Here is a 27,996-nt window from a genome sequence, read left to right on the forward strand (position 1 = left end):
AGCATGGGGCCCAATTAAAACCTGGTACAATTATGCCACCATGGAGGCCAAAAATCAAATGATTCATTGTGACATCAAGTGGCCTAAAAGGGCATGGGATGCATTGTGACACCAAAGGGGTTAAGAGAAGCAAGGAACCATTGTGACCCAATGCAGGCTAACAATCTAATGATCCCTTGTGACACCAGGGGGCCTAAAATGGCCAGGGATGGATTGTTACAGCACGGGGACCAATAGAAGCAAGGATCTATTATGCCACCATGGACGCCAAGAATCAAATGATTCATTGTGACATCAAGTGGCCTAAAAGGGCATGGGATGCATTGTGACACCACAGGGGTTAAGAGAAGCAAGGATCCATTGTGACCCAATGGAGGCTAATAATCCCAGGATCCCATTTGACACCAGGGGTCGTAAAAGGGCCAGGGATGAATTGTGACAGCATGGGGACCAATAGAAACAAGGAACCATTATGACACCATGGAGGCCAAGAATCAAATGATTCATTGTGACATCAAGTGGCCTAAAATGGCATGGAATGCATTGTGACACCACAGGGGTTAAGACAACCAAGGAACCATTGTTACCCAATGGAGGCTAACAATCTAATGGTCCCTTGTGACACCAATGGGCCTAAAAGGGCCAGGGATGAATTGTGAAAGCATGGGGCCCAATTAAAACCCGGTACAATTATGCCACCATGGAGGCCAAAAATCAAATGATTCATTGTGACATCAAGTGGCCTAAAAGGGCATGGGATGCATTGTGAGACCACAGGGGTTAAGAGAAGCAAGGATCCATTGTGACCCAATGGAGGCTAATAATCCCAGGATCCCATTTGACACCAGGGGGCGTAAAAGGGCCAGGGATGAATTGTGACAGCATGGGGACCAATAGAAACAAGGAACCATTATGACACCATGAAGGCCAAGAATCAAATGGTTCATTGTAAGACCAAGTGGCCTAAAAGGGCTTGGAATGCATTGTGACACCACAGAGGTTAAGAGAAGCAAGGAACCATTGTGACCCAATGCAGGCTAACAATCTAATGATCCCTTGTGGCACCATGGGGTATAAAAAGGGCCAGGGATGAATTGTTACAGCACGGGGACCAATAGAATCAAGGATCTATTATGTCACCATGGAGGCCAAGACTCAAATGATTCATTGTGACATCAAGTGGCCTAAAAGGGCATGGGATGCATTGTGACACCACAGGGGCTAAGAGAAGCAAGGAACCATTGTGACCCAATGCAGGCTAACAATCTAATGATCCCTTTGTGACACCAGGGGGCCTAAAATGGCCAGGGATGGATTGTTACAGCACGGGGACCAATAGAAGCAAGGATCTATTTTGCCACCATGGAGGCCAAGAATCAAATGATTCATTGTGACATCAAGTGGCCTAAAAGGGCATGGGATGCATTGTGACACCACAGGGGTTAAGAGAAGCAAGGATCCATTGTGACCCAATGGAGGCTAATAATCCCAGGATCCCATTTGACACCAGGGGTCGTAAAAGGGCCAGGGATGAATTGTGACAGCATGGGGACCAATAGAAACAAGGAACCATTATGACACCATGGAGGCCAAGAATCAAATGGTTCATTGTAAGACCAAGTGGCCTAAAAGGGCTTGGAATGCATTGTGACACCACAGAGGTTAAGAGAAGCAAGGAACCATTGTGACCCAATGCAGGCTAACAATCTAATGATCCCTTGTGGCACCAGGGGGGATAAAAAGTGCCAGGGATGGATTGTTACAGCACGGGGACCAATAGAAGCAAGGGTCTATTATGTCACCATGGAGGCCAAGAATCAAATGATTCATTGTGACATCAAGTGGCCTAAAAGGGCATGGGATGCATTGTGACACCACAGGGGTTAAGAGAAGCAAGGATCCATTGTGACCCAATGGAGGCTAATAATCCCAGGATCCCATTTGGCACCAGGGGGCGTAAAAGGGCCAGGGATGAATTGTGACAGCATGGGGACCAATAGAAACAAGGAACCATTATGACACCATGGAGGCCAAGAATCAAATGATTCATTGTGACAACAAGTGGCCTAAAATGGCATGGAATGCATTGTGACACCACAGAGGTTAAGAGAAGTAAGGAACCATTGTTACCCAATGGAGGCTAACAATCTAATGGTCCCTTGTGACACCAATGGGCCTAAAAGGGCCAGGGAAGAATTGTGAAAGCATGGGGCCCAATTAAAACCTGGTACAATTATGCCACCATGGAGGCCAAAAATCAAATGATTCATTGTGACATCAAGTGGCCTAAAAGTGCATGGGATGCATTGTGACACCAAAGGGGTTAAGAGAAGCAAGGAACCACTGTGACCCAATGCAGGCTAACAATCTAATGATCCCTTGTGACACCAGGGGGCCTAAAATGGCCAGGGATGGATTGTTACAGCACGGGGACCAATAGAAGCAAGGATCTATTATGCCACCATGGAGGCCAAGAATCAAATGATTCATTGTGACATCAAGTGGCCTAAAATGGCATGGAATGCATTGTGACACCACAGAGGTTAAGAGAAGCAAGGAACCATTGTTACCCAATGGAGGCTAACAATCTAATGGTCCCTTGTGACACCAATGGGCCTAAAAGGGCCAGGGATGAATTGTGAAAGCATGGGGCCCAATTAAAACCCGGTACAATTATGCCACCATGGAGGCCAAAAATCAAATGATTCATTGTGACATCAAGTGGCCTAAAAGTGCATGGGATGCATTGTGACACCACAGGGGTTAAGAGAAGCAAGGATCCATTGTGACCCAATGGAGGCTAATAATCCCAGGATCCCATTTGACACCAGGGGGCGTAAAAGGGCCAGGGATGAATTGTGACAGCATGGGGACCAATAGAAACAAGGAACCATTATGACACCATGAAGGCCAAGAATCAAATGGTTCATTGTAAGACCAAGTGGCCTAAAAGGGCTTGGAATGCATTGTGACACCACAGAGGTTAAGAGAAGCAAGGAACCATTGTGACCCAATGCAGGCTAACAATCTAATGATCCCTTGTGGCACCATGGGGTATAAAAAGGGCCAGGGATGAATTGTTACAGCACGGGGACCAATAGAAACAAGGATCTATTATGTCACCATGGAGGCCAAGACTCAAATGATTCATTGTGACATCAAGTGGCCTAAAAGGGCATGGGATGCATTGTGACACCACAGGGGTTAAGAGAAGCAAGGAACCATTGTGACCCAATGCAGGCTAACAATCTAATGATCCCTTGTGACACCAGGGGGCCTAAAATGGCCAGGGATGGATTGTTACAGCACGGGGACCAATAGAAGCAAGGATCTATTATGTCACCATGGAGGCCAAGAATCAAATGATTCATTGTGACATCAAGTGGCCTAAAAGGGCATGGGATGCATTGTGACACCACAGGGGTTAAGAGAAGCAAGGATCCATTGTGACCCAATGGAGGCTAATAATCCCAGGATCCCATTTGACACCAGGGGGCGTAAAAGGGCCAGGGATGAATTGTGACAGCATGGGGACCAATAGAAACAAGGAACCATTATGACACCATGAAGGCCAAGAATCAAATGGTTCATTGTAAGACCAAGTGGCCTAAAAGTCTTGGAATGCATTGTGACACCACAGAGGTTAAGAGAAGCAAGGAACCATTGTGACCCAATGCAGGCTAACAATCTAATGATCCCTTGTGACACCAATGGGCCTAAAAGGGGCATTGATGTATTGTGAAAGCATGGGGCCCAATTAAAACCTGGTACAATTACGCCACCATGGAGGCCAAGAATCAAATGATTCATTGTGACATCAAGTGGCCTAAAAGGGCATGGGATGCATTGTGACACCACAGGGGTTAAGAGAAGCAAGGAACCATTGTGACCCAATGCAGGCTAACAATCTAAGAATCCCTTTTGACACCAGGGGGCGCAAAAGGACCACGGATGAACTTTGACAGCATGGGGACCTATAGAAGCAAGGAAACATTATGACACCATGAAGGCCAAGAATCAAATGATTCATTGTGACATCAAGTGGCCTAAAAGGGCTTGGAATGCATTGTGACACCCCAGAGGTTAAGAGAAGTAAGGATCCATTGTGACCCAACGGAGGCTAATAATCCCAGGATCCCATTTGACACCAGGGGGCGTAAAAGGGCCAGGGATGAATTGTGACAGCATGGGGCCCAATAGAAACAAGGAACCATTATGACACCATGGAGGCCAAGAATCAAATGATTCATTGTGACATCAAGTGGCCTAAAAGGGCATGGGATGCATTGTGACACCACAGAGGTTAAGAGAAGCAAGGAACCATTGTAACCCAATGCAGGCTAACAATCTAATGATCCCTTGTGACACCAATGGGCCTAAAAGGGGCAGGGATGAATTGTGAAAGCATGGGGCCCAAGTAAAACCTGGTAAAATTATGCCACCATGGAGGCCAAAAATCAAATGATTCATTGTGACATCAAGTGGCCTAAAAGTGCATGGGATGCATTGTGCCACCACAGGGGTTAAGAGAAGCAAGGATCCATTGTGACACAATGGAGGCTAATAATCCCAGGATCCCATTTGACACCAGGGGTCGTAAAAGGGCCAGGGATGAATTGTGACAGCATGGGGCCCAATAGAAACAAGGAACCATTATGACACCATGGGGGCCAAGAATCAAATGATTCATTGTGACATCAAGTGGCCTAAAAGGGCATGGGATGCATTGTGACACCACAGGGGTTAAGAGAAGCAAGGAACGATTGTGACCCAATACAGGCTAACAATCTAATGATCCCTTGTGACACCAATGGGCCTAAAAGGGCCAGGGAAGAATTGTTACTGCACGGGGACCAATAGAAGCAAGGATCTATTATGCCACCATGGAGGCCAAGAATCAAATAATTCATTGTGACATCAAGTGGCCTAAAAGGGCATGGGATGCATTGTGACACCACAGAGGTTAAGAGAAGCAAGGAACCATTGTGACCCAATGCAGGCTAACAATCTAATGATCCCTTTTGACACCAATGGGCCTAAAAGTGGCAGGGATGTATTGTGAAAGCATGGGGCCCAATTAAAACCTGGTACAATTACGCCACCATGGAGGCCAAGAATCAAATGATTCATTGTGACATCAAGTGGCCTAAAAGGGCATGGGATGCATTGTGACACCACAGGGGTTAAGAGAAGCAAGGAACCATTGTGACCCAATGCAGGCTAACAATCTAAGAATCCCTTTTGACATCAGGGGGCGCAAAAGGACCACGGATGAACTCTGACAGCATGGGGACCTATAGAAGCAAGGAAGCATTATGACACAATGAACGCCAAGAATCAAATGGTTCATTGCAAGACCAAGTGGCCTAAAAGTCTTGGAATGCATTGTGACACCACAGAGGTTAAGAGAAGCAAGGAACCATTGTGACCCAATGCAGGCTAACAATCTAATGATCCATTGTGACACCAATGGGCCTAAAAGTGGCATTGATGTATTGTGAAAGCATGGGGCCCAATTAAAACCTGGTACAATTACGCCATCATGGAGGCCAAGAATCAAATGATTCATTGTGACATCAAGTGGCCTAAAAGGGCATGGGATGCATTGTGACACCACAGGGGTTAAGAGAAGCAAGGAACCATTGTGACCCAATGCAGGCTAACAATCTAAGAATCCCTTTTGACACCAGGGGGCGCAAAAGGACCACGGATGAACTTTGACAGCATGGGGACCTATAGAAGCAAGGAAACATTATGACACCATGAAGGCCAAGAATCAAATGATTCATTGTGACATCAAGTGGCCTAAAAGGGCTTGGAATGCATTGTGACACCCCAGAGGTTAAGAGAAGTAAGGATCCATTGTGACCCAACGGAGGCTAATAATCCCAGGATCCCATTTGACACCAGGGGGCGTAAAAGGGCCAGGGATGAATTGTGACAGCATGGGGCCCAATAGAAACAAGGAACCATTATGACACCATGGAGGCCAAGAATCAAATGATTCATTGTGACATCAAGTGGCCTAAAAGGGCATGGGATGCATTGTGACACCACAGAGGTTAAGAGAAGCAAGGAACCATTGTAACCCAATGCAGGCTAACAATCTAATGATCCCTTGTGACACCAATGGGCCTAAAAGGGGCAGGGATGAATTGTGAAAGCATGGGGCCCAAGTAAAACCTGGTAAAATTATGCCACCATGGAGGCCAAGAATCAAATGATTCATTGTGACATCAAGTGGCCTAAAAGGGCATGGGATGCATTGTGACACCACAGGGGTTAAGAGAAGCAAGGAACCATTGTGACCCAATGCAGGCTAACAATCTAATGATCCCTTGTGGCACCAGGGGGTATAAAAAGGGCCAGGGATGGATTGTTACAGCACGGGGACCAATAGAAGCAAGGATCTATTATGCCACCGTGGAGGCCAAGAATCAAATGATTCATTGTGACATCAAGTGGCCTAAAAGTGCATGGGATGCATTGTGCCACCACAGGGATTAAGAGAAGCAAGGATCCTTTGTGACACAATGGAGGCTAATAATCCCAGGATCCCATTTGACACCAGGGGGCGTAAAAGGGCCAGGGATGAATTGTGACAGCATGGGGCCCAATAGAAACAAGGAACCATTATGACACCATGGGGGCCAAGAATCAAAAGATTCATTGTGACATCAAGTGGCCTAAAAGGGCATGGGATGCATTGCGACACCACAGTGGTTAAGAGAAGCAAGGAACCATTGTGACCCAATGCAGGCTAACAATCTAATGATCCCTTGTGACACCAGGGGGCCTAAAATGGCCAGGGATGGATTGTTACAGCACGGGGACCAATAGAAGCAAGGATCTATTATGCCACCATGGAGGCCAAGAATCAAATGATTCATTGTGACATCAAGTGGCCTAAAAGGGCATGGGATGCATTGTGACACCACAGAGGTTAAGAGAAGCAAGGAACCATTATGACCCAATGCAGGCTAACAATCTAATGATCCCTTGTGGCACCAGGGGGTATAAAAAGGGCCAGGGATGGATTGTAACAGCACGGGGACCAATAGAAGCAAGGATCTAATATGTCACCATGGAGGCCAAGAATCAAATGATTCATTGTGACATCATGTGGCCTAAAAGGGCATGGGATGCATTGTGACACCACAGGGGTTAAGAGAAGCAAGGATCCATTGTGACCCAATGGAGGCTAATATTCCCAGCATCCCATTTGACACCAGGGGGCGTAAAAGGGCCAGGGATGAATTGTGACAGCATGGGGCCCAATAGAAACAAGGAAACATTATGACACCATGGAGGCCAAGAATCAAATGATTCATTGTGACATCAAGTGGCCTAAAAGGGCATGGGATGCATTGTGACACCACAGGGGTTAAGAGAAGCAAGGATCCATTGTGACCCAATGGAGGCTAATAATCCCAGGATCCCATTTGGCACCAGGGGGCGTAAAAGGGCCAGGGATGAATTGTGACAGCATGGGGACCAATAGAAACAAGGAGCCATTATGACACCATGGAGGCCAAGAATTAAATGATTCATTGTGACATCAAGTGGCCTAAAATGGCATGGAATGCATCGTGACACCACAGAGGTTAAGACAAGCAAGGAACCATTGTTACCCAATGGAGGCTAACAATCCAATGGTCCCTTGTGACACCAATGGGCCTAAAAGGGCCAGGGAAGAATTGTGAAAGCATGGGGCCCAATTAAAACCTGGAAAATTATGCCACCATGGAGGCCAAAAATCAAATGATTCATTGTGACATCAAGTGGCCTAAAAGGGCATGGGATGCATCGTGACACCACAGGGGTTAAGAGAAGCAAGGAACCATTGTGACCCAATGCAGGCTAACAATCTAATGATCCCTTGTGGCACCATGGGGTATAAAAAGGGCCAGGGATGAATTGTTACAGCACGGGGACCAATAGAAGCAAGGATCTATTATGTCACCATGGAGGCCAAGAATCAAATGATTCATTGTGACATCAAGAGGCCTAAAAGGGCATGGGATGCATTGTGACACCACAGGGGCTAAGAGAAGCAAGGAACCATTGTGACCCAATGCAGGCTAACAATCTAATGATCCCTTGTGACACCAGGGGGCCTAAAATGGCCAGGGATGGATTGTTACAGCACGGGGACCAATAGAAGGAAGGATCTATTATGCCACCATGGAGGCCAAGAATCAAATGATTCATTGTGACATCAAGTGGCCTAAAAGGGCATGGGATGCATTGTGACACCACAGGGGTTCAGAGAAGCAAGGATCCATTGTGACCCAATGGAGGCTAATAATCCCAGGATCCCATTTGACACCCGGGGGGGTAAAAGGGCCAGGGATGAATTGTGACAGCATGGGGACCAATAGAAACAAGGAACCATTATGACACCATGAAGGCCAAGAATGAAATGGTTCATTGTAAGACCAAGTGGCCTAAAAGGGCTTGGAATGCATTGTGACACCACAGAGGTTAAGAGAAGCAAGGAACCATTGTGACCCAATGCAGGCTAACAATCTAATGATCCCTTGTGGCACCAGGGGGTATAAAAAGGGCCAGGGATGAATTGTTACAGCACGGGGACCAATAGAAGCAAGGATCTATTATGTCACCATGGAGGCCAAGAATCAAATGATTCATTGTGACATCAAGTGGCCTAAAAGGGCATGGGATGCATTGTGACACCACAGAGGATAAGAGAAGCAAGGAACCATTGTGACCCAATGGAGGCTAACAATCTAATGGTCCCTTGTGACACCAATGGGCCTAAAAGGGCCAGGGATGAATTGTGAAAGCATGGGGCCCAATTTAAACCTGGTACAATTATGCCACCATGGAGGCCAAAAATCAAATGATTCATTGTGACATCAAGTGGCCTAAAAGGGCATGGGATGCATTGCGACACCACAGGGGTTAAGAGAAGCAAGGAACCATTGTGACCCAATGCAGGCTAACAATCTAATGATCCCTTGTGACACCAGGGGGCCTAAAATGGCCAGGGATGGATTGTAACAGCACGGGGACCAATGGAAGCAAGGATCCATTATGCCACCATGGACGCCAAGAATCAAATGATTCATTGTGACATCAAGTGGCCTAAAAGGGCATGGGATGCATTGTGACACCACAGAGGTTAAGAGAAGCAAGGAACCATTATGACCCAATGCAGGCTAACAATCTAATGATCCCTTGTGGCACCAGGGGGTATAAAAAGGGCCAGGGATGAATTGTAACAGCACGGGGACCAATAGAAACAAGGATCTATTATGTCACCATGGAGGCCAAGAATCAAATGATTCATTGTGACATCAAGTGGCCTAAAAGTGCATGGGATGCATTGTGACACCACAGGGGTTAAGAGAAGCAAGGATCCATTGTGACCCAATGGAGGCTAATAATCCCAGGATCCCATTTGACACCAGGGGTCGTAAAAGGGCCAGGGATGAATTGTGACAGCATGGGGACCAATAGAAACAAGGAACCATTATGACACCATGAAGGCCAAGATTCAAATGGTTCATTGTAAGACCAAGTGGCCTAAAGGGCTAGGAATGCATTCTGACACCAAAGAGGTTAAGAGAAGCAAGGAACCATTGTGACCCAATGCAGGCTAACAATCTAATGATCCCTTGTGGCACCAGGGGCTATAAAAAGGGCCAGGGATGAATTGTTACAGCACGGGGACCAATAGAAGCAAGGATCTATTATGTCACCATGGAGGCCAAGAATCAAATGATTCATTGTGACATCAAGTGGCCTAAAAGGGCATGGGATGCATTGTGACACCACAGAGGTTAAGAGAAGCAAGGATCCATTGTGACCCAATGCTTGCTAAAAATCTAATGATCCCTTGTGACACCAGGGGGCCTAAAATGACCAGGGATGGATTGTTTACAGCACGGGGACCAATAGAAGCAAGGACCTATTATGCCACCATGGACGCCAAAAATCAAATGGTTCATTGTGACATCAAGTGGCCTAAAAGGGGATGGGATGCATTGTGACACCACAGGGGTTAAGAGAAGCAAGGATCCATTGTGACCCAATGGAGGCTAATAATCCCAGGATCCCATTTGGCACCAGGGGGCGTAAAAGGGCCAGGGATGAATTGTGACAGCATGGGGACCAATAGAAACAAGGAACCATTATGACACCATGAAGGCCAAGAATCAAATGGTTCATTGTAAGACCAAGTGGCCTAAAAGGGCTTGGAATGCATTGTGACACCACAGAGGTTAAGAGAAGCAAGGAAACATTATGACCCAATGCAGGCTAACAATCTAATTATCCCTTGTGGCACCAGGGGCTATAAAAAGGGCCAGGGATGAATTGTTACAGCACGGGGACCAATAGAAGCAAGGATCTATTATGTCACCATGGAGGCCAAGAATCAAATGATTCATTGTGACATCAAGTGGCCTAAAAGGGCATGGGATGCATTGTGACACCACAGGGGTTAAGAGAAGCAAGGATCCATTGTGACCCAATGGAGGCTAATAATCCCAGGATCCCATTTGACACCAGGGGTCGTAAAAGGCCCAGGGATTAATTGTGACAGCATGGGGCCCAATAGAAACAAGGAACCATTATGACACCATGGAGGCCAAGAATCAAATGATTCATTGTGACATCAAGTGGCCTAAAATGGCATGGGATGCATTGTGACACCACAGGGGTTAAGAGAAGCAAGGATCCATTGTGACCCAATGGAGGCTAATAATCCCAGGATCCCATTTGGCACCAGGGGGCGTAAAAGGGCCAGGGATGAATTGTGACAGCATGGGGACCAATAGAAACAAGGAACCATTATGACACCATGGAGGCCAAGAATCAAATGATTCATTGTGACATCAAGTGGCCTAAAAGGGCATGGGATGCATTGTGACACCACAGAGGTTAAGAGAAGCAAGGATCCATTGTGACCCAATGGAGACTAACAATCTAATGATCCCTTGTGGCACCAGGGGCTATAAAAAGGGCCAGGGATGAATTGTAACAGCACGGGGACCAATAGAAGCAAGGATCTATTATGTCACCATGGAGGCCAAGAATCAAATGATTCATTGTGACATCAAGTGGCCTAAAAGGGCATGGGATGCATTGTGACACCGCAGAGGTTAAGAGAAGCAAGGAACCATTGTCACCAAATGGAGGCTAACAATCTAATGGTCCCTTGTGACACCAATGGGCCTAAAAGGGCCAGGGATGAATTGTGAAAGCATGGGGACCAATTAAAACCTGGTACAATTATGCCACCATGGAGGCCAAAAATCAAATGATTCATTGTGACATCAAGTGGCCTAAAAGGGCATGGGATGCATTGCGACACCACAGTGGTTAAGAGAAGCAAGGAACCATTGTGACCCAATGCAGGCTAACAATCTAATGATCCCTTGTGAAACCAGGGGGCCTAAAATGGCCAGGGATGGATTGTTACAGCACGGGGACCAATAGAAGCAAGGATCTATTATGCCACCATGGAGGCCAAGAATCAAATGATTCATTGTGACATCAAGTGGCCTAAAAGGGCATGGGATGCATTGTGACACCACAGAGGTTAAGAGAAGCAAGGAACCATTATGACCCAATGCAGGCTAACAATCTAATGATCCCTTGTGGCACCAGGGGGTATAAAAAGGGCCAGGGATGGATTGTAACAGCACGGGGACCAATAGAAGCAAGGATCTAATATGTCACCATGGAGGCCAAGAATCAAATGATTCATTGTGACATCATGTGGCCTAAAAGGGCATGGGATGCATTGTGACACCACAGGGGTTAAGAGAAGCAAGGATCCATTGTGACCCAATGGAGGCTAATATTCCCAGCATCCCATTTGACACCAGGGGGCGTAAAAGGGCCAGGGATGAATTGTGACAGCATGGGGCCCAATAGAAACAAGGAACCATTATGACACCATGGAGGCCAAGAATCAAATGATTCATTGTGACATCAAGTGGCCTAAAAGGGCATGGGATGCATTGTGACACCACAGGGGTTAAGAGAAGCAAGGATCCATTGTGACCCAATGGAGGCTAATAATCCCAGGATCCCATTTGGCACCAGGGGGCGTAAAAGGGCCAGGGATGAATTGTGACAGCATGGGGACCAATAGAAACAAGGAACCATTATGACACCATGGAGGCCAAGAATTAAATGATTCATTGTGACATCAAGTGGCCTAAAATGGCATGGAATGCATCGTGACACCACAGAGGTTAAGACAAGCAAGGAACCATTGTTAGCCAATGGAGGGTAACAATCTAATGGTCCCTTGTGACACCAATGGGCCTAAAAGGGCCAGGGATGAATTGTGAAAGCATGGGGCCCAATTAAAACCTGGAAAATTATGCCACCATGGAGGCCAAAAATCACATGATTCATTGTGACATCAAGTGGCCTAAAAGGGCATGGGATGCATCGTGACACCACAGGGGTTAAGAGAAGCAAGGAACCATTGTGACCCAATGCAGGCTAACAATCTAATGATCCCTTGTGGCACCATGGGGTATAAAAAGGGCCAGGGATGAATTGTTACAGCATGGGGACCAATAGAAGCAAGGATCTATTATGTCACCATGGAGGCCAATATTCAAATGATTCATTGTGACATCAAGAGGCCTAAAAGGGCATGGGATGCATTGTGACACCACAGGGGCTAAGAGAAGCAAGGAACGATTGTGACCCAATGCAGGCTAACAATCTAATGATCCCTTGTGACACCAGGGGGCCTAAAATGGCCAGGGATGGATTGTTACAGCACGGGGACCAATAGAAGGAAGGATCTATTATGCCACCATGGAGGCCAAGAATCAAATGATTCATTGTGACATCAAGTGGCCTAAAAGGGCATGGGATGCATTGTGACACCACAGGGGTTCAGAGAAGCAAGGATCCATTGTGACCCAATGGAGGCTAATAATCCCAGGATCCCATTTGACACCAGGGGGCGTAAAAGGGCCAGGGATGAATTGTGACAGCATGGGGACCAATAGAAACAAGGAACCATTATGACACCATGAAGGCCAAGAATCAAATGGTTCATTGTAAGACCAAGTGGCCTAAAAGGGCTTGGAATGCATTGTGACACCACAGAGGTTAAGAGAAGCAAGGAACCATTGTGACCCAATGCAGGCTAACAATCTAATGATCCCTTGTGGCACCAGGGGGTATAAAAAGGCCCAGGGATGAATTGTTACAGCACGGGGACCAATAGAAGCAAGGATCTATTATGTCACCACGGAGGCCAAGAATCAAATGATTCATTGTGACATCAAGTGGCCTAAAATGGCATGGGATGCATTGTGACACCACAGAGGTTAAGAGAAGCAAGGAACCATTGTGACCCAATGCTTGCTAAAAATCTAATGATCCCTTGTGACACCAGGGGGCCTAAAATGGCCAGGGATGGATTGTTACAGCACGGGGACCAATAGAAGCAAGGAACCATTATGACACCATGGAGGCCAAGAATCAAATGATTCATTGTGACATCAAGTGGCCTAAAATGGCATGGAATGCATTGTGACACCACAGAGGTTAAGAGAAGCAAGGAACCATTGTTACCCAATGGAGGCTAACAATCTAATGGTCCCTTGTGACACCAATGGGCCTAAAAGGGCCAGGGATGAATTGTGAAAGCATGGGGTCCAATTTAAACCTGGTACAATTATGCCACCATGGAGGCCAAAAATCAAATGATTCATTGTGACATCAAGTGGCCTAAAAGGGCATGGGATGCATTGCGACACCACAGGGGTTAAGAGAAGCAAGGAACCATTGTGACCCAATGCAGGCTAACAATCTAATGATCCCTTGTGACACCAGGGGGCCTAAAATGGCCAGGGATGGATTGTAACAGCACGGGGACCAATGGAAGCAAGGATCCATTATGCCACCATGGACGCCAAGAATCAAATGATTCATTGTGACATCAAGTGGCCTAAAAGGGCATGGGATGCATTGTGACACCACAGAGGTTAAGAGAAGCAAGGAACCATTACGACCCAATGCAGGCTAACAATCTAATGATCCCTTGTGGCACCAGGGGGTATAAAAAGGGCCAGGGATGAATTGTAACAGCACGGGGACCAATAGAAACAAGGATCTATTATGTCACCATGGAGGCCAAGAATCAAATGATTCATTGTGACATCAAGTGGCCTAAAAGTGCATGGGATGCATTGTGACACCACAGGGGTTAAGAGGAGCAAGGAACCATTGAAACCCAATGGAGGCTAATAATCCCAGGATCCCATTTGACACCAGGGGTCGTAAAAGGGCCAGGGATGAATTGTGACAGCATGGGGACCAACAGAAACAAGGAACCATTATGACACCATGAAGGCCAAGATTCAAATGGTTCATTGTAAGACCAAGTGGCCTAAATGGGCTAGGAATGCATTCTGACACCACAGAGGTTAAGAGAAGCAAGGAACCATTATGACCCAATGCAGGCTAACAATCTAATGATCCCTTGTGGCACCAGGGGGTATAAAAAGGGCCAGGGATGAATTGTAACAGCACGGGGACCAATAGAAGCAAGGATCTATTATGTCACCATGGAGGCCAAGAATCAAATGATTCATTGTGACATCAAGTGGCCTAAAAGGGCATGGGATGCATTGTGACACCACAGGGGTTAAGAGAAGCAAGGATCCATTGTGACCCAATGGAGGCTAATAATCCCAGGATCCCATTTGACACCAGGGGGCTTAAAAGGGCCAGGGATGAATTGTGACAGCATGGGGACCAATAGAAACAAGGAACCATTATGACACCATGGAGGCCAAGAATCAAATGATTCATTGTGACATCAAGTGGCCTAAAATGGCATGGGATGCATTGTGACACCACAGGGGTTAAGAGAAGCAAGGATCCATTGTGACCCAATGGAGGCTAATAATCCCAGGATCCCATTTGGCACCAGGGGGCGTAAAAGGGCCAGGGATGAATTGTGACAGCACGGGGACCAATAGAAACAAGGAACCATTATGACACCATGGAGGCCAAGAATCAAATGATTCATTGTGACATCAAGTGGCCTAAAATGTCATGGAAAGCATCGTGACACCACAGAGGTTAAGACAAGCAAGGAACCATTGTAACCCAATGGAGGCTAACAATCTAATGGTCCCTTGTGACACCAATGGGCCTAAAAGGGCCAGGGATGAATTGTGAAAGCATGGGGCCCAATTAAAACCTGGTACAATTATGCCACCATGGAGGCCAAAAATCAAATGATTCATTGTGACATCAAGTGGCCTAAAAGGGCATGGGATGCATTGTGACACCAAAGGGGTTAAGAGAAGCAAGGAACCATTGTGACCCAATGCAGGCTAACAGTCTAATGATCCCTTGTGGCACCATGGGGTATAAAAAGGGCCAGGGATGAATTGTTACAGCAAGGGGAGCAATAGAAGCAAGGATCTATTATGTCACCATGGAGGCCAAGACTCAAATGATTCATTGTGACATCAAGTGGCCTAAAAGGGCATGGGATGCATTGTGACACCACAGGGGTTAAGAGAAGCAAGGATCCATTGTGACCCAATGGAGGCTAATAATCCCAGGATCCCATTTGACACCAGGGGTCGTAAAAGGGCCAGGGATGAATTGTGACAGCATGGGGACCAATAGAAACAAGGAACCATTATGACACCATGAAGGCCAAGATTCAAATGGTTCATTGTAAGACCAAGTGGCCTAAAAGTCTAGGAATGCATTCTGACACCACAGAGGTTAAGAGAAGCAAGGAACCATTGTGACCCAATGCAGGCTAACAATCTAATGATCCCTTGTGGCACCAGGGGGTATAAAAAGGGCCAGGGATGGATTGTTACAGCACGGGGACCAATAGAAGCAAGGGTCTATTATGTCACCATGGAGGCCAAGAATCAAATGATTCATTGTGACATCAAGTGGCCTAAAAGGGCATGGGATGCATTGTGACACCACAGGGGTTAAGAGAAGCAAGGAACCATTGTGACCCAATGCTTGCTAAAAATCTAATGATCCCTTGTGACACCAGGGGGCCTAAAATGACCAGGGATGGATTGTTACAGCACGGGGACCAATAGAAGCAAGGACCTATTATGCCACCATGGAGGCCAAGAATCAAATGATTCATTGTGACATCAAGTGGCCTAAAAGGGCATGGGATGCATTGTGACACCACAGGGGTTAAGAGAAGCAAGGATCCATTGTGACCCAATGGAGGCTAATAATCCCAGGATCCCATTTGGCACCAGGGGGCGTAAAAGGGCCAGGGATGAATTGTGACAGCATGGGGACCAATAGAAACAAGGAACCATTATGACACCATGGAGGCCAAGAATCAAATGATTCATTGTGACAACAAGTGGCCTAAAAGGGCATGGAATGCATTGTGACACCACAGAGGTTAAGAGAAGCAAGGAACCATTGTTACCCAATGGAGGCTAACAATCTAATGGTCCCTTGTGACACCAATGGGCCTAAAAGGGCCAGGGATGAATTGTGAAAGCATGGGGCCCAATTAAAACCTGGTACAATTATGCCACCATGGAGGCCAAAAATCAAATGATTCATTGTGACATCAAGTGGCCTAAAAGGGCATGGGATGCATTGCGACACCACAGGGGTTTAGAGAAGCAAGGAACCATTGTGACCCAATGCAGGCTAACAATCTAATGATCCCTTGTGACACCAGGGGGCCTAAAATGGCCAGGGATGGATTGTAACAGCACGGGGACCAATAGAAGCAAGGATCTATTATGCCACCATGGAGGCCAAGAATCAAATGATTCATTGTGACATCAAGTGGCCTAAAAGGGCATGGGATGCATTGTGACACCACAGGGGTTCAGAGAAGCAAGGATCCATTGTGATCCAATGGAGGCTAATAATCCCAGGACCCCATTTGGCACCAGGGGGCGTTAAAGGGCCAGGGATGAATTGTGACAGCATGGGGACCAATAGAAACAAGGAACCATTATGACACCATGGAGGCCAAGAATCAAATGATTCATTGTGACAACAAGTGGCCTAAAAGGGCATGGAATGCATTGTGACACCACAGAGGTTAAGAGAAGCAAGGAACCATTGTTACCCAATGGAGGCTAACAATCTAATGGTCCCTTGAGACACCAATGGGCCTAAAAGGGCCAGGGATGAATTGTGAAAGCATGGGGCCCAATTAAAACCCGGTACAATTATGCCACCATGGAGGCCAAGAATCAAATGATTCATTGTGACATCAAGTGGCCTAAAAGGGCATGGGATGCATTGTGACACCACAGGGGTTTAGAGAAGCAAGGATCCATTGTGACCCAATGGAGGCTAATAATCCCAGGATCCCATTTGACACCAGGGGTCGTAAAAGGGCCAGGGATGAATTGTGACAGCATGGGGACCAATAGAAACAAGGAACCATTATGACACCATGAAGGCCAAGATTCAAATGGTTCATTGTAAGACCAAGTGGCCTAAAAGGGTTAGGAATGCATTCTGACACCACAGAGGTTAAGAGAAGCAAGGAACCATTGTGACCCAATGCAGGCTAACAATCTAATGATCCCTTGTGGCACCAGGGGGTATAAAAAGGGCCAGGGATGAATTGTTACAGCACGGGGACCAATAGAAGCAAGGATCTATTATGTCACCATGGAGGCCAAGAATCAAATGATTCATTGTGAAATCAAGTGGCCTAAAAGGGCATGGGATGCATTGTGACACCACAGAGGTTAAGAGAAGCAAGGAACCATTGTGACCCAATGCTTGCTAAAAATCTAATGATCCCTTGTGACACCAGGGGGCCTAAAATGACCAGGGATGGATTGTTACAGCACGGGGACCAATAGAAGCAAGGACCTATTATGCCACCATGGACGCCAAGAATCAAATGATTCATTGTGACATCAAGTGGCCTAAAAGGGCATGGGATGCATTGTGACACCACAGGGGTTAAGAGAAGCAAGGATCCATTGTGACCCAATGGAGGCTAATAATCCCAGGATCCCATTTGGCACCAGGGGGCGTAAAAGGGCCAGGGATGAATTGTGACAGCATGGGGACCAATAGAAACAAGGAACCATTATGACACCATGGAGGCCAAGAATCAAATGATTCATTGTGACAACAAGTGGCCTAAAATTGCATGGGATGCATTGTGACACCACAGAGGTTAAGAGAAGCAAGGAACCATTGTTACCCAATGGAGGCTAACAATCTAATGGTCCCTTGTGACACCAATGGGCCTAAAAGGGCCAGGGATGAATTGTGAAAGCATGGGGTCCAATTAAAACCTGGTACAATTATGCCACCATGGAGGCCAAAAATCAAATGATTCATTGTGACATCAAGTGGCCTAAAAGGGCATGGGATGCATTGCGACACCACAGGGGTTAAGAGAAGCAAGGAACCATTGTGACCCAATGCAGGCTAACAATCTAATGATCCCTTGTGACACCAGGGGGCCTAAAATGGCCAGGGATGGATTGTAACAGCACGGGGACCAATAGAAGCAAGGATCTATTATGCCACCATGGAGGCCAAGAATCAAATGATTCATTGTGACATCAAGTGGCCTAAAAGGGCATGGGATGCATTGTGACACCACAGAGGTTAAGAGAAGCAAGGAACCATTATGACCCAATGCAGGCTAAAAATCTAATGATCCCTTGTGGCACCAGGGGGTATAAAAAGGGCCAGGGATGAATTGTAACAGCACGGGGACCAATAGAAGCAAGGATCTATTATGTCACCATGGAGGCCAAGAATCAAATGATTCATTGTGACATCAAGTGGCCTAAAAGGGCATGGGATGCATTGTGACACCACAGGGGTTAAGAGAAGCAAGGATCCATTGTGACCCAATGGAGGCTAATAATCCCAGGATCCCATTTGACACCAGGGGGCGTAAAAGGGCCAGGGATGAATTGTGACAGCATGGGGCCCAATAGAAACAAGGAACCATTATGACACCATGGAGGCCAAGAATCAAATGATTCATTGTGACATCAAGTGGCCTAAAAGGGCATGGGATGCATTGTGACACCACAGGGGTTAAGAGAAGCAAGGATCCATTGTGACCCAATGGAGGCTAATAATCCCAGGATCCCATTTGGCACCAGGGGGCGTAAAAGGGCCAGGGATGAATTGTGACAGCACGGGGACCAATAGAAATAAGGAACCATTATGCCACCATGGAGGCCAAGAATCAAATGATTCATTGTGACATCAAGTGGCCTAAAATGGCATGGAATGCATCGTGACAACACAGAGGTTAAGACAAGCAAGGAACCATTGTTACCAAATGGAGGCTAACAATCTAATGGTCCCTTGTGACACCAATGGGCCTAAAAGGGCCAGGGAAGAATTGTGAAAGCATGGGGCCCAATTAAAACCTGGTACAATTATGCCACCATGGAGGCCAAAAATCAAATGATTCATTGTGACATCAAGTGGCCTAAAAGGGCATGGGATGCATTGTGACACCAAAGGGGTTAAGAGAAGCAAGGAACCATTGTGACCCAATGCAGGCTAACAATCTAATGATCCCTTGTGACACCAGGGGGCCTAAAATGGCCAGGGATGGATTGTTACAGCACGGGGACCAATAGAAGCAAGGATCTATTATGCCACCATGGACGCCAAGAATCAAATGATTCATTGTGACATCAAGTGGCCTAAAAGGGCATGGGATGCATTGTGACACCACAGGGGTTAAGAGAAGCAAGGATCCATTGTGACCCAATGGAGGCTAATAATCCCAGGATCCCATTTGACACCAGGGGTCGTAAAAGGGCCAGGGATGAATTGTGACAGCATGGGGACCAATAGAAACAAGGAACCATTATGACACCATGGAGGCCAAGAATCAAATGATTCATTGTGACATCAAGTGGCCTAAAATGGCATGGAATGCATTGTGACACCACAGAGGTTAAGACAACCAAGGAACCATTGTTACCCAATGGAGGCTAACAATCTAATGGTCCCTTGTGACACCAATGGGCCTAAAAGGGCCAGGGATGAATTGTGAAAGCATGGGGTCCAATTAAAACCTGGTACAATTATGCCACCATGGAGGCCAAAAATCAAATGATTCATTGTGACATCAAGTGGCCTAAAAGGGCATGGGATGCATTGCGACACCACAGGGGTTAAGAGAAGCAAGGAACCATTGTGACCCAATGCAGGCTAACAATCTAATGATCCCTTGTGACACCAGGGGGCCTAAAATGGCCAGGGATGGATTGTAACAGCACGGGGACCAATAGAAGCAAGGATCTATTATGCCACCATGGAGGCCAAGAATCAAATGATTCATTGTGACATCAAGTGGCCTAAAAGGGCATGGGATGCATTGTGACACCACAGAGGTTAAGAGAAGCAAGGAACCATTATGACCCAATGCAGGCTAAAAATCTAATGATCCCTTGTGGCACCAGGGGGTATAAAAAGGGCCAGGGATGAATTGTAACAGCACGGGGACCAATAGAAGCAAGGATCTATTATGTCACCATGGAGGCCAAGAATCAAATGATTCATTGTGACATCAAGTGGCCTAAAAGGGCATGGGATGCATTGTGACACCACAGGGGTTAAGAGAAGCAAGGATCCATTGTGACCCAATGGAGGCTAATAATCCCAGGATCCCATTTGACACCAGGGGGCGTAAAAGGGCCAGGGATGAATTGTGACAGCATGGGGCCCAATAGAAACAAGGAACCATTATGACACCATGGAGGCCAAGAATCAAATGATTCATTGTGACATCAAGTGGCCTAAAAGGGCATGGGATGCATTGTGACACCACAGGGGTTAAGAGAAGCAAGGATCCATTGTGACCCAATGGAGGCTAATAATCCCAGGATCCCATTTGGCACCAGGGGGCGTAAAAGGGCCAGGGATGAATTGTGACAGCACGGGGACCAATAGAAATAAGGAACCATTATGCCACCATGGAGGCCAAGAATCAAATGATTCATTGTGACATCAAGTGGCCTAAAATGGCATGGAATGCATCGTGACAACACAGAGGTTAAGACAAGCAAGGAACCATTGTTACCAAATGGAGGCTAACAATCTAATGGTCCCTTGTGACACCAATGGGCCTAAAAGGGCCAGGGAAGAATTGTGAAAGCATGGGGCCCAATTAAAACCTGGTACAATTATGCCACCATGGAGGCCAAAAATCAAATGATTCATTGTGACATCAAGTGGCCTAAAAGGGCATGGGATGCATTGTGACACCAAAGGGGTTAAGAGAAGCAAGGAACCATTGTGACCCAATGCAGGCTAACAATCTAATGATCCCTTGTGACACCAGGGGGCCTAAAATGGCCAGGGATGGATTGTTACAGCACGGGGACCAATAGAAGCAAGGATCTATTATGCCACCATGGACGCCAAGAATCAAATGATTCATTGTGACATCAAGTGGCCTAAAAGGGCATGGGATGCATTGTGACACCACAGGGGTTAAGAGAAGCAAGGATCCATTGTGACCCAATGGAGGCTAATAATCCCAGGATCCCATTTGACACCAGGGGTCGTAAAAGGGCCAGGGATGAATTGTGACAGCATGGGGACCAATAGAAACAAGGAACCATTATGACACCATGGAGGCCAAGAATCAAATGATTCATTGTGACATCAAGTGGCCTAAAATGGCATGGAATGCATTGTGACACCACAGAGGTTAAGACAACCAAGGAACCATTGTTACCCAATGGAGGCTAACAATCTAATGGTCCCTTGTGACACCAATGGGCCTAAAAGGGCCAGGGATGAATTGTGAAAGCATGGGGCCCAATTAAAACCTGGTACAATTATGCCACCATGGAGGCCAAAAATCAAATGATTCATTGTGACATCAAGTGGCCTAAAAGGGCATGGGATGCATTGTGAGACCACAGGGGTTAAGAGAAGCAAGGATCCATTGTGACCCAATGGAGGCTAATAATCCCAGGATCCCATTTGACACCAGGGGGCGTAAAAGGGCCAGGGATGAATTGTGACAGCATGGGGACCAATAGAAACAAGGAACCATTATGACACCATGAAGGCCAAGAATCAAATGGTTCATTGTAAGACCAAGTGGCCTAAAAGGGCTTGGAATGCATTGTGACACCACAGAGGTTAAGAGAAGCAAGGAACCATTGTGACCCAATGCAGGCTAACAATCTAATGATCCCTTGTGGCACCATGGGGTATAAAAAGGGCCAGGGATGAATTGTTACAGCACGGGGACCAATAGAATCAAGGATCTATTATGTCACCATGGAGGCCAAGACTCAAATGATTCATTGTGACATCAAGTGGCCTAAAAGGGCATGGGATGCATTGTGACACCACAGGGGCTAAGAGAAGCAAGGAACCATTGTGACCCAATGCAGGCTAACAATCTAATGATCCCTTGTGACACCAGGGGGCCTAAAATGGCCAGGGATGGATTGTTACAGCACGGGGACCAATAGAAGCAAGGATCTATTTTGCCACCATGGAGGCCAAGAATCAAATGATTCATTGTGACATCAAGTGGCCTAAAAGGGCATGGGATGCATTGTGACACCACAGGGGTTCAGAGAAGCAAGGATCCATTGTGACCCAATGGAGGCTAATAATCCCAGGATCCCATTTGACACCAGGGGTCGTAAAAGGGCCAGGGATGAATTGTGACAGCATGGGGACCAATAGAAACAAGGAACCATTATGACACCATGGAGGCCAAGAATCAAATGGTTCATTGTAAGACCAAGTGGCCTAAAAGGGCTTGGAATGCATTGTGACACCACAGAGGTTAAGAGAAGCAAGGAACCATTGTGACCCAATGCAGGCTAACAATCTAATGATCCCTTGTGGCACCAGGGGGGATAAAAAGTGCCAGGGATGGATTGTTACAGCACGGGGACCAATAGAAGCAAGGGTCTATTATGTCACCATGGAGGCCAAGAATCAAATGATTCATTGTGACATCAAGTGGCCTAAAAGGGCATGGGATGCATTGTGACACCACAGGGGTTAAGAGAAGCAAGGATCCATTGTGACCCAATGGAGGCTAATAATCCCAGGATCCCATTTGGCACCAGGGGGCGTAAAAGGGCCAGGGATGAATTGTGACAGCATGGGGACCAATAGAAACAAGGAACCATTATGACACCATGGAGGCCAAGAATCAAATGATTCATTGTGACAACAAGTGGCCTAAAATGGCATGGAATGCATTGTGACACCACAGAGGTTAAGAGAAGTAAGGAACCATTGTTACCCAATGGAGGCTAACAATCTAATGGTCCCTTGTGACACCAATGGGCCTAAAAGGGCCAGGGAAGAATTGTGAAAGCATGGGGCCCAATTAAAACCTGGTACAATTATGCCACCATGGAGGCCAAAAATCAAATGATTCATTGTGACATCAAGTGGCCTAAAAGTGCATGGGATGCATTGTGACACCAAAGGGGTTAAGAGAAGCAAGGAACCACTGTGACCCAATGCAGGCTAACAATCTAATGATCCCTTGTGACACCAGGGGGCCTAAAATGGCCAGGGATGGATTGTTACAGCACGGGGACCAATAGAAGCAAGGATCTATTATGCCACCATGGAGGCCAAGAATCAAATGATTCATTGTGACATCAAGTGGCCTAAAAGGGCATGGGATGCATTGTGACACCACAGGGGTTAAGAGATGCAAGAATCCATTGTGACCCAATGGAGGCTAATAATCCCAGGATCCCATTTGACACCAGGGGTCGTAAAAGGGCCAGGGATGAATTGTGACAGCATGGGGCCCAATAGAAACAAGGAACCATTATGACACCATGGAGGCCAAGAATCAAATGATTCATTGTGACATCAAGTGGCCTAAAATGGCATGGAATGCATTGTGACACCACAGAGGTTAAGAGAAGCAAGGAACCATTGTTACCCAATGGAGGCTAACAATCTAATGGTCCCTTGTGACACCAATGGGCCTAAAAGGGCCAGGGATGAATTGTGAAAGCATGGGGCCCAATTAAAACCCGGTACAATTATGCCACCATGGAGGCCAAAAATCAAATGATTCATTGTGACATCAAGTGGCCTAAAAGTGCATGGGATGCATTGTGACACCACAGGGGTTAAGAGAAGCAAGGATCCATTGTGACCCAATGGAGGCTAATAATCCCAGGATCCCATTTGACACCAGGGGGCGTAAAAGGGCCAGGGATGAATTGTGACAGCATGGGGACCAATAGAAACAAGGAACCATTATGACACCATGAAGGCCAAGAATCAAATGGTTCATTGTAAGACCAAGTGGCCTAAAAGGGCTTGGAATGCATTGTGACACCACAGAGGTTAAGAGAAGCAAGGAACCATTGTGACCCAATGCAGGCTAACAATCTAATGATCCCTTGTGGCACCATGGGGTATAAAAAGGGCCAGGGATGAATTGTTACAGCACGGGGACCAATAGAAACAAGGATCTATTATGTCACCATGGAGGCCAAGACTCAAATGATTCATTGTGACATCAAGTGGCCTAAAAGGGCATGGGATGCATTGTGACACCACAGGGGTTAAGAGAAGCAAGGAACCATTGTGACCCAATGCAGGCTAACAATCTAATGATCCCTTGTGACACCAGGGGGCCTAAAATGGCCAGGGATGGATTGTTACAGCACGGGGACCAATAGAAGCAAGGATCTATTATGTCACCATGGAGGCCAAGAATCAAATGATTCATTGTGACATCAAGTGGCCTAAAAGGGCATGGGATGCATTGTGACACCACAGGGGTTAAGAGAAGCAAGGATCCATTGTGACCCAATGGAGGCTAATAATCCCAGGATCCCATTTGACACCAGGGGGCGTAAAAGGGCCAGGGATGAATTGTGACAGCATGGGGACCAATAGAAACAAGGAACCATTATGACACCATGAAGGCCAAGAATCAAATGGTTCATTGTAAGACCAAGTGGCCTAAAAGGCCTTGGAATGCATTGTGACACCACAGAGGTTAACAGAAGCAAGGAACCATTGTGACCCAATGCAGGCTAACAATCTAATGATCCCTTGTGGCACCAGGGGGTATAAAAAGGGCCAGGGATGGATTGTTACAGCACGGGGACCAATAGAAGCAAGGGTCTATTATGTCACCATGTAGGCCAAGAATCAAATGATTCATTGTGACATCAAGTGGCCTAAAAGGGCATGGGATGCATTGTGACACCACAGAGGTTAAGAGAAGCAAGGAACCATTGTGACCCAATGCTTGCTCAAAATCTAATGATCCCTTGTGACACCAGGTGTTCTAAAATGGCCAGGGATGGATTGTAACAGCACGGGGACCAATGGAAGCAAGGATCTATTATGCCACCATGGACGCCAAGAATCAAATGATTCATTGTGACATCAAGTGGCCTAAAAGGGCATGGGATGCATTGTGACACCACAGGGGTTAAGAGAAGCAAGGATCCATTGTGACCCAATGGAGGCTAATAATCCCAGGATCCCATTTGGCACCAGGGGTCGTAAAAGGCCCAGGGATGAATTGTGACAGCATGGGGACCAATAGAAACAAGGAACCATTATGACACCATGGAGGCCAAGAATCAAATGGTTCATTGTGACATCAAGTGGCCTAAAAGGGCTTGGAATGCATTGTGACACCACAGAGGTTAAGAGAAGCAAGGATCCATTGTGACCCAATGGAGGCTAATAATCCCAGGATCCCATTTGGCACCAGGGGGCGTAAAAGGGCCAGGGATGAATTGTGACAGCATGGGGACCAATAGAAACAAGGAACCATTATGACACCATGGAGGCCAAGAATCAAATGATTCGTTGTGACATCAAGTGGCCTAAAATGGCATGGAATGCATTGTGACACCACAGAGGTTAAGAGAAGCAAGGAACCATTGTTACCCAATGGAGGCTAACAATCTAATGGTCCCTTGTGACACCAGGGGGCCTAAAAGGGCCAGGGATGAATTGTGAAAGCATGGGGCCCAATTAAAACCTGGTACAATTATGCCACCATGGAGGCCAAAAATCAAATGATTCATTGTGACATCAAGTGGCCTAAAAGGGCATGGGATGCATTGTGACACCACAGGGGTTAAGAGAAGCAAGGATCCATTGTGACCCAATGGAGGCTAATAATCCCAGGATCCCATTTGGCACCAGGGGGCGTAAAAGGGCCAGGGATGAATTGTGACAGCATGGGGCCCAATAGAAACAAGGAACCATTATGACACCATGGAGGCCAAGAATCAAATGGTTCATTGTAAGACCAAGTGGCCTAAAAGGGCTTGGAATGCATTGTGACACCACAGAGGTTAAGAGAAGCAAGGAACCATTGTGACCCAATGCAGGCTAACAATCTAATGATCCCTTGTGGCACCAGGGGGGATAAAAAGTGCCAGGGATGGATTGTTACAGCACGGGGACCAATAGAAGCAAGGGTCTATTATGTCACCATGGAGGCCAAGAATCAAATGATTCATTGTGACATCAAGTGGCCTAAAAGGGCATGGGATGCATTGTGACACCACAGGGGTTAAGAGAAGCAAGGATCCATTGTGACCCAATGGAGGCTAATAATCCCAGGATCCCATTTGGCACCAGGGGGCGTAAAAGGGCCAGGGATGAATTGTGACAGCATGGGGACCAATAGAAACAAGGAACCATTATGACACCATGGAGGCCAAGAATCAAATGATTCATTGTGACAACAAGTGGCCTAAAATGGCATGGAATGCATTGTGACACCACAGAGGTTAAGAGAAGTAAGGAACCATTGTTACCCAATGGAGGCTAACAATCTAATGGTCCCTTGTGACACCAATGGGCCTAAAAGGGCCAGGGAAGAATTGTGAAAGCATGGGGCCCAATTAAAACCTGGTACAATTATGCCACCATGGAGGCCAAAAATCAAATGATTCATTGTGACATCAAGTGGCCTAAAAGTGCATGGGATGCATTGTGACACCAAAGGGGTTAAGAGAAGCAAGGAACCACTGTGACCCAATGCAGGCTAACAATCTAATGATCCCTTGTGACACCAGGGGGCCTAAAATGGCCAGGGATGGATTGTTACAGCACGGGGACCAATAGAAGCAAGGATCTATTATGCCACCATGGAGGCCAAGAATCAAATGACTCATTGTGACATCAAGTGGCCTAAAAGGGCATGGGATGCATTGTGACACCACAGGGGTTAAGAGATGCAAGAATCCATTGTGACCCAATGGAGGCTAATAATCCCAGGATCCCATTTGACACCAGGGGTCGTAAAAGGGCCAGGGATGAATTGTGACAGCATGGGGCCCAATAGAAACAAGGAACCATTATGACACCATGGAGGCCAAGAATCAAATGATTCATTGTGACATCAAGTGGCCTAAAATGGCATGGAATGCATTGTGACACCACAGAGGTTAAGAGAAGCAAGGAACCATTGTTACCCAATGGAGGCTAACAATCTAATGGTCCCTTGTGACACCAATGGGCCTAAAAGGGCCAGGGATGAATTGTGAAAGCATGGGGCCCAATTAAAACCCGGTACAATTATGCCACCATGGAGGCCAAAAATCAAATGATTCATTGTGACATCAAGTGGCCTAAAAGTGCATGGGATGCATTGTGACACCACAGGGGTTAAGAGAAGCAAGGATCCATTGTGACCCAATGGAGGCTAATAATCCCAGGATCCCATTTGACACCAGGGGGCGTAAAAGGGCCAGGGATGAATTGTGACAGCATGGGGACCAATAGAAACAAGGAACCATTATGACACCATGAAGGCCAAGAATCAAATGGTTCATTGTAAGACCAAGTGGCCTAAAAGGGCTTGGAATGCATTGTGACACCACAGAGGTTAAGAGAAGCAAGGAACCATTGTGACCCAATGCAGGCTAACAATCTAATGATCCCTTGTGGCACCATGGGGTATAAAAAGGGCCAGGGATGAATTGTTACAGCACGGGGACCAATAGAAACAAGGATCTATTA

Source organism: Cinclus cinclus, unplaced genomic scaffold (genome assembly GCF_963662255.1).
Source record: "Cinclus cinclus unplaced genomic scaffold, bCinCin1.1 SCAFFOLD_66, whole genome shotgun sequence".
Lineage (NCBI taxonomy): Eukaryota > Metazoa > Chordata > Aves > Passeriformes > Cinclidae > Cinclus > Cinclus cinclus.